Genomic DNA, 16,801 nt, shown 5'->3' with positions numbered 1-16,801 from the left:
AGCTCCCCGCACCAGGCTTCCTGTGCGTGTCCTCGATCCAGTACCACCAGTTCCAGCACCACGCACCAGGCCTCCAGTGCGCCTCGCCTGTTCAGCGCAGACAGCGCTTGCTCTGACATGCACTGTCAACTGTGGGACCTTATATAGACAGATGTTTGCCTTTCGAAATCATGTCCAGTCAACTGAATTTACCACAGGTAGTCTCCAATCAAGTTGTAGAAACATCTCAAGGATTACCAATGGAAACAGGATGCACATGAGCATCATTTCGAGTCTCATAGCAATGGGTCTGAATACTTGTGTAAATAAGGTTTGTTTTTTTATTTTTAATACATTTGCAAAAATGTAGTTGCTTAGTTATTATGGGTTATTGTTTGTAGCTTGATGAGGGAAAAAAAATGTTTAATCAATTTTAGACTAAGGCTGTAATGTAACAAAATGTGAAAAGGTCAATGGGTCTGAATACTTTCCGAATGTAACTCTAAATTGGATGAGGTAATTTTATACATGGGTAAGTAGAATTAGGTGAGACTGCATTTACGGCAGACACTACCGATGACGGTTAAATAGGAAACTACCATTCAATCAGTAACGTTTCATCGATACAGACTGAATAGAGCCCTTAGTTCTTATGCTACTGTTGTGACTTTTTTATTGGAACAAAAATATGTATTATCAAATCCAAACTAATGGATGATTTATATTGCTTTAATGTCTTTGAAGCAGTGCGTTTGAAGTGTCATGTAAAATTAACACAGATGAGACGAAATTAGTGAAGGAGGGTATTTTCTGTCATTATCACAGACATGCTGATTCAGAGGAGAGGAGACCATTCTCTTGTGTCCTTAGGCGCCACAGGGCAGTATGCTGCCAACGGACACCTTCTCCCATTTACATCTCCTCAGTTCTGCCTCACACTCGCACAGCATATGGGTAGCACTGTCAGCCTCAGCCCCCAGACGGATACACAGACTCAACCCTGTCCTCAAAGCGACACCTGTTTGTTAGTCCTGTTAGAAGGAGACAAGGAAAATAGGACAAGGAAAATGTCCTTGAGATCTGGTGCAGTTTGTACACACACACACACACACACACACACACACACACACACACACACACACACACACACACACACACACACACACACACACACACACACACACACACACACACACACACACACACACACACACACACACACATATGCACACATGCTCATTTGCACGCGGTTGCCCACAAAAAACTTGAGGTGTTGAGTTGTACCATCACAGGTCTCCCACAGCTGGCAGTCACTCAGTGCAGGGTGAAGTTGTGTGGGTTGGCCACTGGCAGGCGCTGTCCTCTGTCAAGTTGTAGTACACTGCAGGGCGTGTATCTCGCACACGCTCAGTCTGTCTTTCTGACCCCTCAGAGTTGGTGGCACACACTTCTTGAGATGATCTGGACAAAAGAGCAACATGAAAACCTGAAACCGCTGAAATTAGGTCAGTTTTGTGTTTCCTCTCCTGGTGGTCAAGATGTGAACTTGGAGGCTGAGCTGATCTTATATCTGTGTCTAAGGAAATATTATAGAATTTATCATAGCTCCTAGTTAGAATATGCAGTCAAAAGGTGCCAAAAAGGTTGGTAAAACGTACGCACAATCTTAAGCCAGTTTCTCCCATGGTTTGCATTGCACTGTTGGGTCATCAAGGGGATTGAGCGTTTTGGGTGCAGAATTCATAAAGGAAAGAAGGGAAAAAAATACCATATTTAATCTGAATTATCCGAGGGGAGAGAATACAATCAGGTAATAGTTGCAGAATGGATACATCTCCAGATTAGTGGAACTGGGTATGGTGTTTGTGAAATGCAGCTGAATCAAGGTAATCTACCCTGGTGATGCTATGTGATGGTATTGAGTTCCGGTGACCCAGAGGATCTCTGTGTCTCCCCTCAGGTTAGGACAGAGGGATCATATCTCCTATGCCATAGGTGGGCTTGCAGTGGGAGCCTGTGACAGCATTTTGAAGGGATGGGACATGACACCTGGAACATGGCAAAAGATAAGGGAACAATCAGAATGATGTTGTGTGTGTGTGTGTGTGTGTGTGTGTGTGTGTGTGTGTGTGTGTGTGTGTGTGTGTGCGTGCGTGCGTGCGTGCGTGCGTGCGTGCGATGCGTGCGTGCGTGCGTGCGTGCGTGCGTGCGTGCGTGCGTGTGTGTGTGTGTGTGCGCGGTCGTCATTGACGCACAACTTACTCTTGCACTCTTTGGGAGCTGTGCTCCATGTCTGATCACCAGTGCACTCTGTGATTCTAATTCCAATCAGATAGCAACCCTCCATACAGGTGTATTAAATCTTACTGTCCACCATATACATCTTTTGGATCCTGAGTTTAACAGCACAAATGATGGTCAAACACAGTCAAACCATTTCCAGATTGTGATATCTACTAATGTAGGAACTTACAACAACTGCATTATAATAAAAAGACTGAAACAACTACATGGTAGACTAGGGTGTTGTACAAGCTTCTGGAGCCAGCCCAGTGCAAATACATAGTGATTAGTTCATCCACAGTTGTGTTAGTGCGAGTTTAGAGCAAACGTCTATATGCCCAGTAGCTTTGCTTTATCTTGGCCAGGTCGCAGTTGTAAATGAGAACTTGTTCTCAACTAGCTAACCTGATTAAATAAAGGTGAAAAATCAAATCAAATCAAATGAAAAGCTCTCCAGCAGCAGCACTGAAGGAAACAGGCAGTAGTATAGTGGCTGTCTGTCCATCTCTTCTTACCACGACAGTCATTAGGGAGAGGAGGTGTGCTTCCACAGGTCTCTCGAGGTGAGAGGGTCAGGGCAAAGCACTGAGGCTCCATGGTCCTGGAAGTAAACAAACCAACTGTCAGGATTTGGCCAGGGTTGTTCCGGTTTTTGGTCACTAGATGCCCCCATTGTGCTTTTTGACCTTTTATTTTCCCTTGATCCCCATTATTATTTGCACCTGTGCCTTGTTTCCCCTGATTGTATTTAAACCCTTAGTTTTCCTCAGTTATTTGCTCTGTGTTTGTATGTTAGCACCCAGCCCTAGTATTCTGTGAACTATTGTTGATCCCGGTGGACTCTCTTGTGGAATTCTGTTTTTTGTTCTTGTTTATTTATTTTTGAGTATCTTTTGAGGCTTTTTATGCTATACCTACCACCTTGTGGATTTACCTTTTTTCCTGAAGGACTTCACTTTTTACTTCATTAAATACACCGTCTCAAGTACTGCTGTGTCTGCCTCATCTTCTGGGTTCTGCCGACTATTCGAAGAGCTGTCCTGTCTCAGAGGGGTGAAGACAAGAAGCTTCATCCGTGCGCTTTCTTCTCACACCGGCTTACCCCGGCTGAGAGGAACTACGATGTGGGGGATCGTGAACTCCTAGCGGTTAAGATGGCATTGAAGGAATGGAGACACTGGCTCGAGGGGGCTTCTCACCCGTTTCAAGTGCTTACGGACCACAAAAATCTGGAGTATATCCAGCAGGCGAAGCGGTTGAACTCTAGACAAGCTAGATGGTCTCTTTTCTTCAACCGATTCCAGTTTATCCTCACCTATCGGCCCGGGTCGAAGAATCTCAAACCAGATGCCCTGTCCCGAGTCTACGCTCCTGCCATTCGAGATGACACGGACATGCCTGTCCTTCCTGCTGCTAAGATCGTGGCTCCGATCTCGTGGCAAGTTGAGGATACCGTGAGACGAGCTCAAGCTATCGAACCGGACCCGAAAGGAGGTCCTGCCAATCGGTTGTTTTTCCCCAAGGCAGTGAGGACTCAGGTCCTTCTGTGGGGGCACTCCTCTCGCCTCACCTGTCACCCGGGCATAGGTCGCACCTTGGAGTTCATCCAGCGTAAATTCTGGTGGCCTACCATAAGAGAAGACGTTGCCACTTTCGTCAATGCCTGCCCCGTGTGCTGCCAGGGCAAATCTTCTCACCTCCGCCCTCAAGGACTCCTTCACCCTTTACCTGTTCCCCACAGACCCTGGTCCCATATCTCGTTGGACTTTATTACTGGCCTTCCTCCATCCCATGGCAATACTACTATCCTAGTCATAATCGACAGGTTTTCAAAGGCGGCCAGGTTCGTCCCTCTGACTAAGTTACCTTCTGCCAAGGAAACGGCTGAGTTGGTAATTAATCATGTGTTCCGAGTCTTCGGCATTCCTCAAGATATGGTTTCCGACAGAGGTCCCCAGTTCGCCTCAAGGTTTTGGAAGGCCTTCTGCCAACTCATGGGGCTTCTGCCAGTCTATCTTCAGGGTACCATCCGGAGTCCAACGGCCAAACAGAGAGGATGAATCAAGAGCTGGAAACCACCCTCCGATGTATGACTCGTAACAACCCGTCCACATGGTCGTCCTTCATTGTTTGGGCCGAATACGCGCACAACACCTTGCGCTCCTCCTCCACTGGTATGTCCCCGCACGAGTGTCAGTTTGGCTATGCCCCTCCATTGTTCCCGGACCAGGAGGTAGAAGTCAGAGTGCCTTCAGCCTTGAAGTTCGTCAGATGCTGTCGGCTTATGTGGAGGAAGACCCGTCTTAATCTTATGCGTTCCTCACAGAGGTACCAACAACAAGCCAACAGACGTCGCCGTCCTGGGCCTACCCTGCGCCCCGGCCAGAGAGTCTGGCTCCCCACAAGAGACTTACCACTACGGGTGGAGCCTCGCAAGCTGTCCCAAAAATACATCGGTCCCTTTAAGGTTGCCAGGAGAGTTAACCCAGTTTCTTATCGCCTACACTTACCCAGATCCCTTAAGATTAATCCCACGTTTCACATTTCCTTATTAAAACCTGTTGTTTTTTCTCCCCTTCTCCTGGCAGACAGACCTCCCCCTCCGCCTCGTGTCATTGGAGGCCAGCCGGCTTATACCGTCCATCGGATACTGGATTCCCGCCGGGTCCAGCGGTCCTGGCAGTATCTGGTGGACTGGGAAGGCTACGGTCCCGAGGAGCGCTCCTGGGTTCCTGCCAAAGACATACCTCATTCGTCAGTTCAGGGCCCTCCACCCCGAGAGAGCTGGTAGGAACGTCAGGAGCCATTCCTAGGGGGGAGATTCTGTCAGGATTTGGCCAGGGTTGTTCCGGTTTTTGGTCACTAGATGCCCCCATTGTGCTTTTTGACCTTTTGTTTTCCCTTGATCCCCATTATTATTTGCACCTGTGCCTCGTTTCCCCTGATTGTATTTAAACCCTTAGTTTTCCCCAGTTATTTGCTCTGTGTTTGTATATTAGCACCCAGCCCTAGTATTCTGTGAACTATTGTTGATCCCGGTGGACTCTCTTGTGGAATTCTGTTTTTTGTTCTTGTTTATTTATTTTTGAGTATCTTTTGAGGCTTTTTATGCTATACCTACCACCTTGTGGATTTACCTTTTTTCCTGAAGGACTTCACTTTTTACTTCATTAAATACACCGTCTCAAGTACTGCTGTGTCTGCCTCATCTTCTGGGTTCTGCCGACTATTCGTGGCTCAGTTGGTTAAGTGACTGTTTCTCACTCCGGAGACCCAGGTTCGTAACCGGGTCCTGACAGAAACACAGAGCCAATAATGAACCCAGAGGCAGCCAGTTCCCAGGACCTTGTTGCCATGCTGTCCCACCACCAGGAGACTGCTAAACGCCACAAAGCCGCCCTGGTTCAGCAAGAGGCCTTAATGGCTAGACATTCTAATCTTCTGTCGGAGATGCTGACTTCCATAAAGCAGATATCTGATCGACTTACCCCGGCAACAGTTCCCGTCCCAGTACCTCAGATTCACGTACCCATGGCAGTTAACACCCTGGCTGAACCTCGTCTTCCACCTCCCCAACGGTTCTCAAGTGATCCAAGTGCTTGTAAAGGGTTTGTTATCTGTCCTTCGAGCTGCAACCCTCGTCGTTCCCCACCGACCGGTCTAAGATCGCATATATCATCACCCTGCTGTCCGAAAAAGCCCTGGCCTGGGCTACTGCTGTGTGGGATGCCCATAGTTCCTGCTGTGCCAGCTACTCTGCCTTTGCTGAGGAATTCAAACGAGTGTTTCAAGGCCCAAGCAGTGGTCCTGACTCAGCCAAACAGCTCCTGACTCTCCACCAAGGTCGGCGCAGCATGACGAACTATGCCATCCAGTTCCGCACGGTGGCAGCAGCGAGTGGCTGGAACAACGAGGCGCTCACGGTGTGCTTTCTGAAAGGCCTTTCCGACACTATCCAAGATGAACTGGCCACTCGGGATCCACCGGACAATCTCGAGTCCCTGATCAAGTTGGCCTCACGCATTGACCAGCGTCTGAGAGAGAGAGAACTCAACCGTAGACCTCTAGCCCCTATCAGTCCCAGCTCTGAGTCCCCACCTTTATCCTCGCTGGCTCCACCGGAACCCATGCAGATTGGACGCATCTCCCAGGCTGAGAGAGACCGCCGGATGAGGGAGCGACGCTGTCTATATTGCGGAAAACCGGGCCATTTCCGTTCCACGTGTCCCGGGCTCCAGGGAAACGCTCTGTCCCGTACAGACCGGGGGGAACTGTAACGGGAAACATAACCTCCTCCCATCCGTCCAACTCCCGTCTGCTCATTCCAGTCACCCTTTCCTGGGACAACCACAAGCTTCACCTTCAAGCCTTGGTAGACTCTGGAGCTGCAGGTAACTTCATGGATGGTGTCTGGGCGAAGGAGAATGGCGTTCCCTCTGAACCTCTAAGTGACCCCATGAGGGTTACTACATTGGATGGAAGCCCTTTGGGATCTGGACTTGTCACTCATGTCACTACCTCCTTGCGACTTTCAGTTTCACAACACCAGGAATTTATGAACTTTCATTTGATCTCCTGTTCCGAGTTCCCTCTCGTCCTTGGATACCCCTGGCTTCACAGCCATAACCCTCACATCGACTGGTCTGTGGGCACTATCAAGCAGTGGGGTCCTATGTGCCAAGCTACTTGTATTTTCCAGAATTCCCCGAGTTCTACTCCCGAGTCTTTAGAATCCATCGACCTGAGCAAACAGAGGGCCACCATGCTACCACCCCATAGACCTTATGATTGCCCCATCGAACTGTTTTCGGGCACTTGCCCTCCCAGGGGTCGGATCTCCACCCGAACGAGCTGCTATGGATAAATACATCAAGGACGCTCTGGAAGCAGGCCTCATGCGTCCATCCACCTCCCCGGCGGGAGCAGGGTTTTTCTTTGTGGCCAAGAAAGACGGTGGATTACGTCCTTGCATCGACTACCGGGGACTCAATGCCATAACCGTCCGTAACCGTTACCCGCTACCCCTTATGGCCACAGCCTTCGAGCTGCTCCAGGAAGCAGTTGTTTTCACTAAGCTTGACCTGCGGAACGCAAACCATCTTGTGCGGATCAGACCTGGTGACGAGTGGAAGACTGCTTTCAACAGTACTGGTCACTATGAATACTTGGTGATGCCCTTTGGCCTGACCAACGCCCCAGCGGTGTTCCAAGCGCTCATAAACGATGTGCTTAGGGATATGCTTAACATATTTGTGTTCGTTTACTTGGATGACATCCTCATCTTTTCGAGCTCTCTTCAAGAACACACAAAGCATGTCAGACAAATACTTAAACGCCTCTTAGACAGCCATCTGTACGTTAAGCAGGAAAAATGTGAATTCCATTCATCCCGAGTACAATTCCTGGGATTTGTAGTGGAACCCGGTCGAGTCCAAATGGACCCCAGGAAGGTAGGGGCGGTAGCGGATTGGCCCACCCCCAAATCCGTTAAGGAAGTTCAGCGTTTCCTGGGCTTCACAAACTTTTATCGCAAGTTCATCAAGAACTTCAGCTTGGTGGCAGCCCCTCTCTCAGCTTTAACCAAGGGTGGCAATGCAAGGTTTTTGTGGGGAAGAGAAGCTGAGATGGCCTTCCAAGGACTCAAGCAGCGCGTCCTCTCTGCTCCCATCCTGATACTACCGACTACGGATGAACCATTTGTGGTGGAGGTAGACGCCTCAGAGATTAGTGTTGGAGCTGTCCTGTCTCAGAGGGGTGAAGACAAGAAGCTTCATCCGTGCGCTTTCTTCTCACACCGGCTTACCCCGGCTGAGAGGAACTACGATGTGGGGGATCGTGAACTCCTAGCGGTTAAGATGGCATTGAAGGAATGGAGACACTGGCTCGAGGGGGCTTCTCACCCGTTTCAAGTGCTTACGGACCACAAAAATCTGGAGTATATCCAGCAGGCGAAGCGGTTGAACTCTAGACAAGCTAGATGGTCTCTTTTCTTCAACCGATTCCAGTTTATCCTCACCTATCGGCCCGGGTCGAAGAATCTCAAACCGGATGCCCTGTCCCGAGTCTACGCTCCTGCCATTCGAGATGACACGGACATGCCTGTCCTTCCTGCTGCTAAGATCGTGGCTCCGATCTCGTGGCAAGTTGAGGATACCGTGAGACGAGCTCAAGCTATCGAACCGGACCCGAAAGGAGGTCCTGCCAATCGGTTGTTTTTCCCCAAGGCAGTGAGGACTCAGGTCCTTCTGTGGGGGCACTCCTCTCGCCTCACCTGTCACCCGGGCATAGGTCGCACCTTGGAGTTCATCCAGCGTAAATTCTGGTGGCCTACCATAAGAGAAGACGTTGCCACTTTCGTCAATGCCTGCCCCGTGTGCTGCCAGGGCAAATCTTCTCACCTCCGCCCTCAAGGACTCCTTCACCCTTTACCTGTTCCCCACAGACCCTGGTCCCATATCTCGTTGGACTTTATTACTGGCCTTCCTCCATCCCATGGCAATACTACTATCCTAGTCATAATCGACAGGTTTTCAAAGGCGGCCAGGTTCGTCCCTCTGACTAAGTTACCTTCTGCCAAGGAAACGGCTGAGTTGGTAATTAATCATGTGTTCCGAGTCTTCGGCATTCCTCAAGATATGGTTTCCGACAGAGGTCCCCAGTTCGCCTCAAGGTTTTGGAAGGCCTTCTGCCAACTCATGGGGCTTCTGCCAGTCTATCTTCAGGGTACCATCCGGAGTCCAACGGCCAAACAGAGAGGATGAATCAAGAGCTGGAAACCACCCTCCGATGTATGACTCGTAACAACCCGTCCACATGGTCGTCCTTCATTGTTTGGGCCGAATACGCGCACAACACCTTGCGCTCCTCCTCCACTGGTATGTCCCCGCACGAGTGTCAGTTTGGCTATGCCCCTCCATTGTTCCCGGACCAGGAGGTAGAAGTCAGAGTGCCTTCAGCCTTGAAGTTCGTCAGATGCTGTCGGCTTATGTGGAGGAAGACCCGTCTTAATCTTATGCGTTCCTCACAGAGGTACCAACAACAAGCCAACAGACGTCGCCGTCCTGGGCCTACCCTGCGCCCCGGCCAGAGAGTCTGGCTCCCCACAAGAGACTTACCACTACGGGTGGAGCCTCGCAAGCTGTCCCAAAAATACATCGGTCCCTTTAAGGTTGCCAGGAGAGTTAACCCAGTTTCTTATCGCCTACACTTACCCAGATCCCTTAAGATTAATCCCACGTTTCACATTTCCTTATTAAAACCTGTTGTTTTTTCTCCCCTTCTCCTGGCAGACAGACCTCCCCCTCCGCCTCGTGTCATTGGAGGCCAGCCGGCTTATACCGTCCATCGGATACTGGATTCCCGCCGGGTCCAGCGGTCCTGGCAGTATCTGGTGGACTGGGAAGGCTACGGTCCCGAGGAGCGCTCCTGGGTTCCTGCCAAAGACATACCTCATTCGTCCGTTCAGGGCCCTCCACCCCGAGAGAGCTGGTAGGAACGTCAGGAGCCATTCCTAGGGGGGAGATTCTGTCAGGATTTGGCCAGGGTTGTTCCGGTTTTTGGTCACTAGATGCCCCCATTGTGCTTTTTGACCTTTTGTTTTCCCTTGATCCCCATTATTATTTGCACCTGTGCCTCATTTCCCCTGATTGTATTTAAACCCTTAGTTTTCCCCAGTTATTTGCTCTGTGTTTGTATATTAGCACCCAGCCCTAGTATTCTGTGAACTATTGTTGATCCCGGTGGACTCTCTTGTGGAATTCTGTTTTTTGTTCTTGTTTATTTATTTTTGAGTATCTTTTGAGGCTTTTTATGCTATACCTACCACCTTGTGGATTTACCTTTTTTCCTGAAGGACTTCACTTTTTACTTCATTAAATACACCGTCTCAAGTACTGCTGTGTCTGCCTCATCTTCTGGGTTCTGCCGACTATTCGTGGCTCAGTTGGTTAAGTGACTGTTTCTCACACTGGAGACCCGGGTTCGTAACCGGGTCCTGACACCAACAGACGGACACCAAACAGACGTTCAGTAAGGTAACAGCAGGGTAATATGAAGGCTGAATTAATAGAAGACAGCAATGTGTTGCTCCTGCTATTATTTTCCAACACTGTCTTTGCTTGCCTGATTAGCACTTCGGCCTGCAGAAGTACTTTGTGAAAGGAGCCATGTATATAGTCCATGTCATGTATTTGTTGTGTTGTGTTCATGTATAAAGTCTTATCACTAACGTCAACAGAAGCTGCAATGATTCTGACAGGATGTATTGCATGTCTCAGTTGCTATGGCAGCCTGTCGTCACCCTGGCCTCCCCGTTGCAGTGATGGCAGCCTCTCTGAGGGGCATGATGAGTACTGCATGTGCGGGTTCGTGACCTCTGACTTACAGAGCAATAAGTCCAGCCAGACCAGCAAGACCAGCTGCCATGGATCACCCCTTAAGGAGGGAGGAAGGGAAATAATGGTTGAATGTAGTGTTGTGGTGAACGAAACAAGGAGAGTGAAAGGGGAAGGAAGGATGGAGAGAGAGGTTATGCATATATCTGTATGTACAAGTATGTCTGAAAACACCCAGAAATAAATACACAAATACCATCATCTGGAGTATCCACACGACATGTAAAATGTTACCTACCCTCTACCTCCTACCCCTTCTCACAGGCCAGTCTGTACCAGGTTTAAAGATGTATTTACAATCATTCCCCTCTATCACCACCAGGCTGTTGTTCCTGCAGGGCTGGCTGAAGCAAGGCTGCCTTTCATTCAGGTACTGCTCTATGACGGTCTTCAAATGGAGCCTATTCACCTCAGCACACTGCACCTCCTTTACCAGCTCATACAGAGGCCTCACACACAACATGAGACGAGTAATATAGCAAGCGTTATCCACAGCTTTTTTTACTCTACCTTTGTATGTAATCAAGCAATGATGCCAATAATCTCCCCAACAAACCGAAAACATTCCCAGAACATTAGCTAAGATTCCCATTAAGTTCACTAAAATGCTGTGCACAACATCTGTAACAGCCGCCACAGAACATTCCACAAAAGCTCTTATTAGGTTTCCAGGTAATAACACAATGTACCAGTAATGTTTTCCCAGAAAACCAAAATTGTTTCTGTGATAGTTCCCAGAACATGTGTTAGGTTGTGGCAAATGTTCTCATAACACAAAAACTGTCCAGTAGTGCTGATGATTATACAAGGTTTGTATGAAACATTCTGCTGATGTTGCAAGACCCCAGAACACATTTAGTCTGTTCTTTAAAGGTTCCCAGAATGTTTAATTAGGTTGTGGGAACAGTCTGGTGGGAACATTGTAGGGACATCACAAAAGGTGTTCCCTAAACACACTAAAAAACGGTCCAATTGTGCGGCTGATTATACAATGTTTCTTCTAGGGTGTAAAAAACATTCACTTGATGTTACAAGAACGCTCCCAGAACACATTTACACTTTTTTGGTTACTACACGATCGCATATGTGTTATTTCATAGTTTTGATGTCTTTCTCTATTCTTCTAGAATGTAGAAAATAGTGCAAATAATAAAAACCCTGGAATGAGTAGTTTTACTGGTACTGTAGGTAGGGATAAAGTCAATAGCCCAACTGTGGTTAGTCCAACGTCATCATCCTGTTGCTCTCTGATAGCCATTGAACTCTACCGTGCAAATATACCATGTGTTATAGGGAAATAATTCACTCTCTAGAATCCCCTTCAAGCCAGTCAGAAACAAGTATTCAACAATACCATTGTATAACTACAGGGATTCCAATGCAGTAGACACTTTAGCTGCAGCTCATACAGTTACACTACATGTAACTTTCACCATTACTTTGGTGTCCAGCCAAAGAATCAAACTAGACTATAAAAAGGTGGTTTCCAAGGATGTCAAAAAGCTGTAATGGCCATTATTAAACCATTATTATGTACTTAGTTTTTTTCGTCTTGTTCACCATCTGTTGTGCTCCAACTCACTGCCATTGGGTCCAGCAGTGTAACCAACAGAGATGACATGTTCTAGCCATGGCACTCTGTTACTCCCACTACTACTGTATGTCACTGGAATGATACGTCTGAGGTGTCTATATTAGGACAGCCTCTGTCTCAGCTGGAGCTGATCCAGTCTCAGCAGGAGTTGCCTGAGTTGTCTCACCCATCTGTTTCTCTGTTTCTTAGTCGATGCTGAGTAAGGCGTGGAAGAGTTCGCACAGAGTCCCCTCAGACAGGTAATGGGTTTCAAACCTTTTCACCACTGTCCTATAGCTGGCGTAGTCGTACATGGTGGGGAAGGTGGCCTTCCAGAACCTTCTCAGACATAGAACGGTATCCTCTGGCATTGTTATGGAAATGAGCCAACTCCACGTCGTTCTTTACCACCAATAGGTGGTTCTTCTATGCAGCAAAAAAACAAGTGTCACAGTAGGCTAATTTTAACAGTTTTAAAAAATGTAATTATCATCTCTGGAAGAAGAGAGGTGTGAGAGGAGAAAACAAAGAATATCAAGTAAATCGTGGAAAATGAAAGAAAACATAACCCTTGGTAGACGTAGACCTGTCACCATCGTCGTAAGGAGCCAACCAAAATGCAGCGTGGTATGTGTTCATGATGATTTTTTTATTAAAGAAAGCACTGAACACTGAATACAAACTATACAAAACAATAAACGAATAACGACCGTGAAGCTATAATGACAACTGTGCTGACACAAGCAACTAACATAGACAATCATCCACAAACAAACAGTGAAACCCAGGCTACCCAAGTATGATTCTCAATCAGGGACAACTAATGACACCTGCCTCTGATTGAGAACCAGACTAGGCCGAAACATAGAAATCCCAAAATCATAGAAAGACAAACATAGACTGCCCACCCCAACTGACCATACGAAATAACGACAAAACAAAGGAAATAAAGGTCAGAACGTGACAAGACCACTATAATACAGGTCAGGTCACTCTTGACACCCCCCTCCACTCCACTTCGCTGAAAAACATTTTAGTGTAATTGTCCTTCAATTCTACACATTTTGCCATAGGACATACAGAAAATGTTGCAGTTTTAAAGCAAATCTAAACAAAACACATCACTGAGTACCACTCTCCATATTTTCAAGAATGGTGGTGACTGCATGATGTTAGGGGTATGCTTGTCATCTTCAAGGACTAGGGAGTTTGATAAGATACAAAGAAACGGAATAGAGCTAAGAACAGGCAAAATCCTAGAGGAACACCTGGTTCAGTTTGCTTTCCAAAAGTCATTGGAAGACAAATTCACCATTCAGCAGGACAATAACCTTAAACAAGGCCAAATATACACTTGAGTTGCTTACCGAGATGACATTGATGTTCCTGAGCGGCCTAATTATAGTTTTGACTTAAATCTGGTTGAAAAGCTGACAAGACTTTAAAATGGTTGTCTAGCAATGATCAACAGCCAACTTGACAGAGCTTGAAGAATTTTGTGCAAATGTTGTACAATCCAGGTGTGCAAAGCTCTTAGAGACTTACTCAGAAATACTCACAGCTTAATCACGGCCTAATGTTATTCTAACATGTACTGACTCAGCGGTGTGAATACTTATGTACATGAGATATTTCTGTACTTCAATAAATGTGCAACAATTTCTAAAAACATGTTTTCACTTTGTTACTATGGTGTATTATGTGAGCTGGTGAGGAAAACAATCTATTTAATCCATTTTCAATTTAGGCTGAAACACGAAAGAACATTGTATGAATACGTTCTGAAGGTACTGTATACCACAACATTGGTTGCCATTCATGAATCAAAGCATGAGTTTAGTGGAGTTCATGGTCATGACTTCTGATGATTGGTTTGGTTCCTTAACTGTGTTTTAGTGCAGCCGTCACGTGGATAATAATGAAGGGAGTGGTTTGTAACGTGGATAATAATGAAGGGAGTGGTTTGTAACGTGGATAATAATGAAGGGTGTGGTTTGTAACGTGGATAATAATGAAGGGTGTGGTTTGTAATGTGGATAATAATGAAGGGAGTGGTTTGTAACGTGGATAATAATGAAGGGAGTGGTTTGTAACGTGGATAATAATGAAGGGAGTGGTTTGTAAACGTGGATAATAATGAAGGGAGTGGTTTGAATGAAGAACGAAATGGATAATAATGAAGGAAGGGAAATAAGTGGAAACCTATTACAGCCTATCTTTGAACAAACACCCACAAAATAACGAAAGTCAGGGTCTAAATAATCAATCAGGAAGGCACCTGACTCTGATTGGTTTAGACACATCCCTAATCATACACAATCCCAATTACTGGATAATAAGGAAGGGAGTGGTTTGATAATAATGAAGGGAGTGCTTTGCGTGGATAATAATGAAGGGAGTGGTTTGTAACGTGGATAATAATGAAGGGAGTGGTTTGTAACGTGGATCATAATGAAGGGAGTGGTTTGTAACGTGGATAATAATGAAGGGAGTGGTTTGTGACGTGGATCATAATGAAGGGAGTGGTTTGTAACGTGGATAATAATGAAGGGAGTGGTTTGTAACGTGGATAATAAGGAAGGGAGTGGTTTGTAACGTGGATAATAATGAAGGGAGTGGTTTGTAACATGGATAATAAGGAAGGGAGTGGTTTGTAACGTGGATAATAATGAAGGGAGTGGTTTGTAACATGGATAATAAGGAAGGGAGTGGTTTGTAACGTGGATAATAATGAAGGGAGTGGTTTGTAACGTGGATAATAATGAAAGGAGTGGTTTGTAACGTGGATAATAATGAAGGGAGTGGTTTGTAGCGTGGATAATAATGAAGGGAGTGGTTTGTAGCGTGGATAATAATTAAGGGAGTGGTTTGTAGCGTGGATAATAATTAAGGGAGTGGTTCAAGAGTAACTGAGAGGCCTATGTGGCATTGATATGAGTCAGAAACAGTTATTTTAGTGTCAAAATTTACTACAAAGTGTAAATAGGTTATTTTTGGTCATACAGTCAGTATCGTCCACAACAGAGATTTGTAAGGAATCTTGGGTACATAATTTTCCTTGTGTTGGGTTTATTTCAACCCTGCCCACAGGTCTACAGCACCCAAGAAATCATCAATTCGGAGTGCAGTTGCGCGCAACCTTATTGTAATTACCAACATATGGGTGCGGAGCACATACTGACCGTGATACATTTAGTTTGACTTTGGATATCCATGGGGTTGGTTTTTTAAAATGTTATTTATTTTTTGACCTTTTATTAAACTAGGCAAGTCAGTTAAGAAAAAAATATTATTTTCAATGACGGCCTAGGAACAGTGGGTTAAATGCCTGTTCAGGGGCAGAACGACAGATTTGTACCTTGTCAGCTCGGGGATTTGAACATACAACCTTTCAGTTACTAGTCCAACACTCTAACCACTAGGCTAACCTGCTGACGATCAGTAAAGACTATTAGTAAATTACACAATGTACATGGGACAACATTTGTACATTTCAATAGCTCCTAATTTCAATTACTTAAAAACCTCAAACCAACTATAAATTGTATAAATTCATATAGAAATAAGCATATAATGACAAAGTAAAAGTGTTGAACATAAAAATATTGACCCATATACATTGTGTAATTTATTCTATCCAAAGTCAAACCAACTGTGTGTGCCACAGTCGCACACCAGCAGGCTGAAGCTAATTGGCGAAATGATGAGTGACTGTAACTGTGTACTGTTTTGGCAGAGTGAATGTACAAGCGCTTCCCATGTGTGAACAAACACTCAGGAGACACCCACATCAAAGCACGCCTCCAAGACCTAAATCTCATTCTCAGTAGCATTTCTCAATGAAGAGGACTGCAACTAAGGTTACATCAGCCAGTTCAGCACCCCTTAAAGCTGGAATCCATAGCGGTGAAACTGCCTCGTCAGTTTGCATTATTATATCAACAAAGAAATTACTTCAAAACACAAACTTTGTTTGTTTTTCTCTCTGACATAATTGCACATCATCGGAGGTGCAATAGAACAGCAGAGTACAGAGCCCCACAGTGGAGGTGTCATAATACCCATAAAACCTAGCAGTCAAACAGGGAAATGGTTCCAATAGTTTTTCCACCATTCATTTTTTTTAGAAACATTTATTAAAATAAAGACTATGTTCCATGTAGGCTTACCCTGGCGTGACGTTTTGATAACCATCTAAATCTCTCTCGGACAAGGTGACTTTTTTTCCATATATTCGGCTCTATTTACTCTCAGATTAGAAAATGGTCGTTACCGTCGAAGTAGATATCATTCAAAACTACAAATCCCTGCAAGCTCCTGTACGTCGTCTCCAGCTGAAACCTTTTCTAACAGGTATTGTGTTTAAACTTGCACAAGACAGTTCACAGAATTGGCAATTGAAAGAAATTTAGGCAATTTATGAATTACTACATTTTGATAACATCAGTTAGTTAAATAGTTAAATTCTTACCTTTGCCTCAATTCGGCAGTCTAGTCCAGGTCATCATGTCATGTGTCGTTTTTTATGATATCCAAATTAGCATTTCATTTAATTTAACTAGTACACATTTAA

The 16,801-nt window shown here is 45.8% G+C and overlaps 1 pseudogene; it reads right to left on the bottom strand.

Annotated features, from left to right (window-relative positions):
- Positions 1-845: 845 nt before the first annotated feature.
- On the bottom strand, positions 846-12,599 carry LOC124034942 (annotated as a pseudogene).
- Positions 12,600-16,801: the final 4,202 nt, after the last annotated feature.

Source organism: Oncorhynchus gorbuscha, linkage group LG05, assembly GCF_021184085.1.
Source record: "Oncorhynchus gorbuscha isolate QuinsamMale2020 ecotype Even-year linkage group LG05, OgorEven_v1.0, whole genome shotgun sequence".
Classification (NCBI taxonomy): domain Eukaryota; kingdom Metazoa; phylum Chordata; class Actinopteri; order Salmoniformes; family Salmonidae; genus Oncorhynchus; species Oncorhynchus gorbuscha.
Note: the sequence above shows the minus strand (reverse complement) of the source record. Positions and strands in the feature narration are given on the sequence as shown.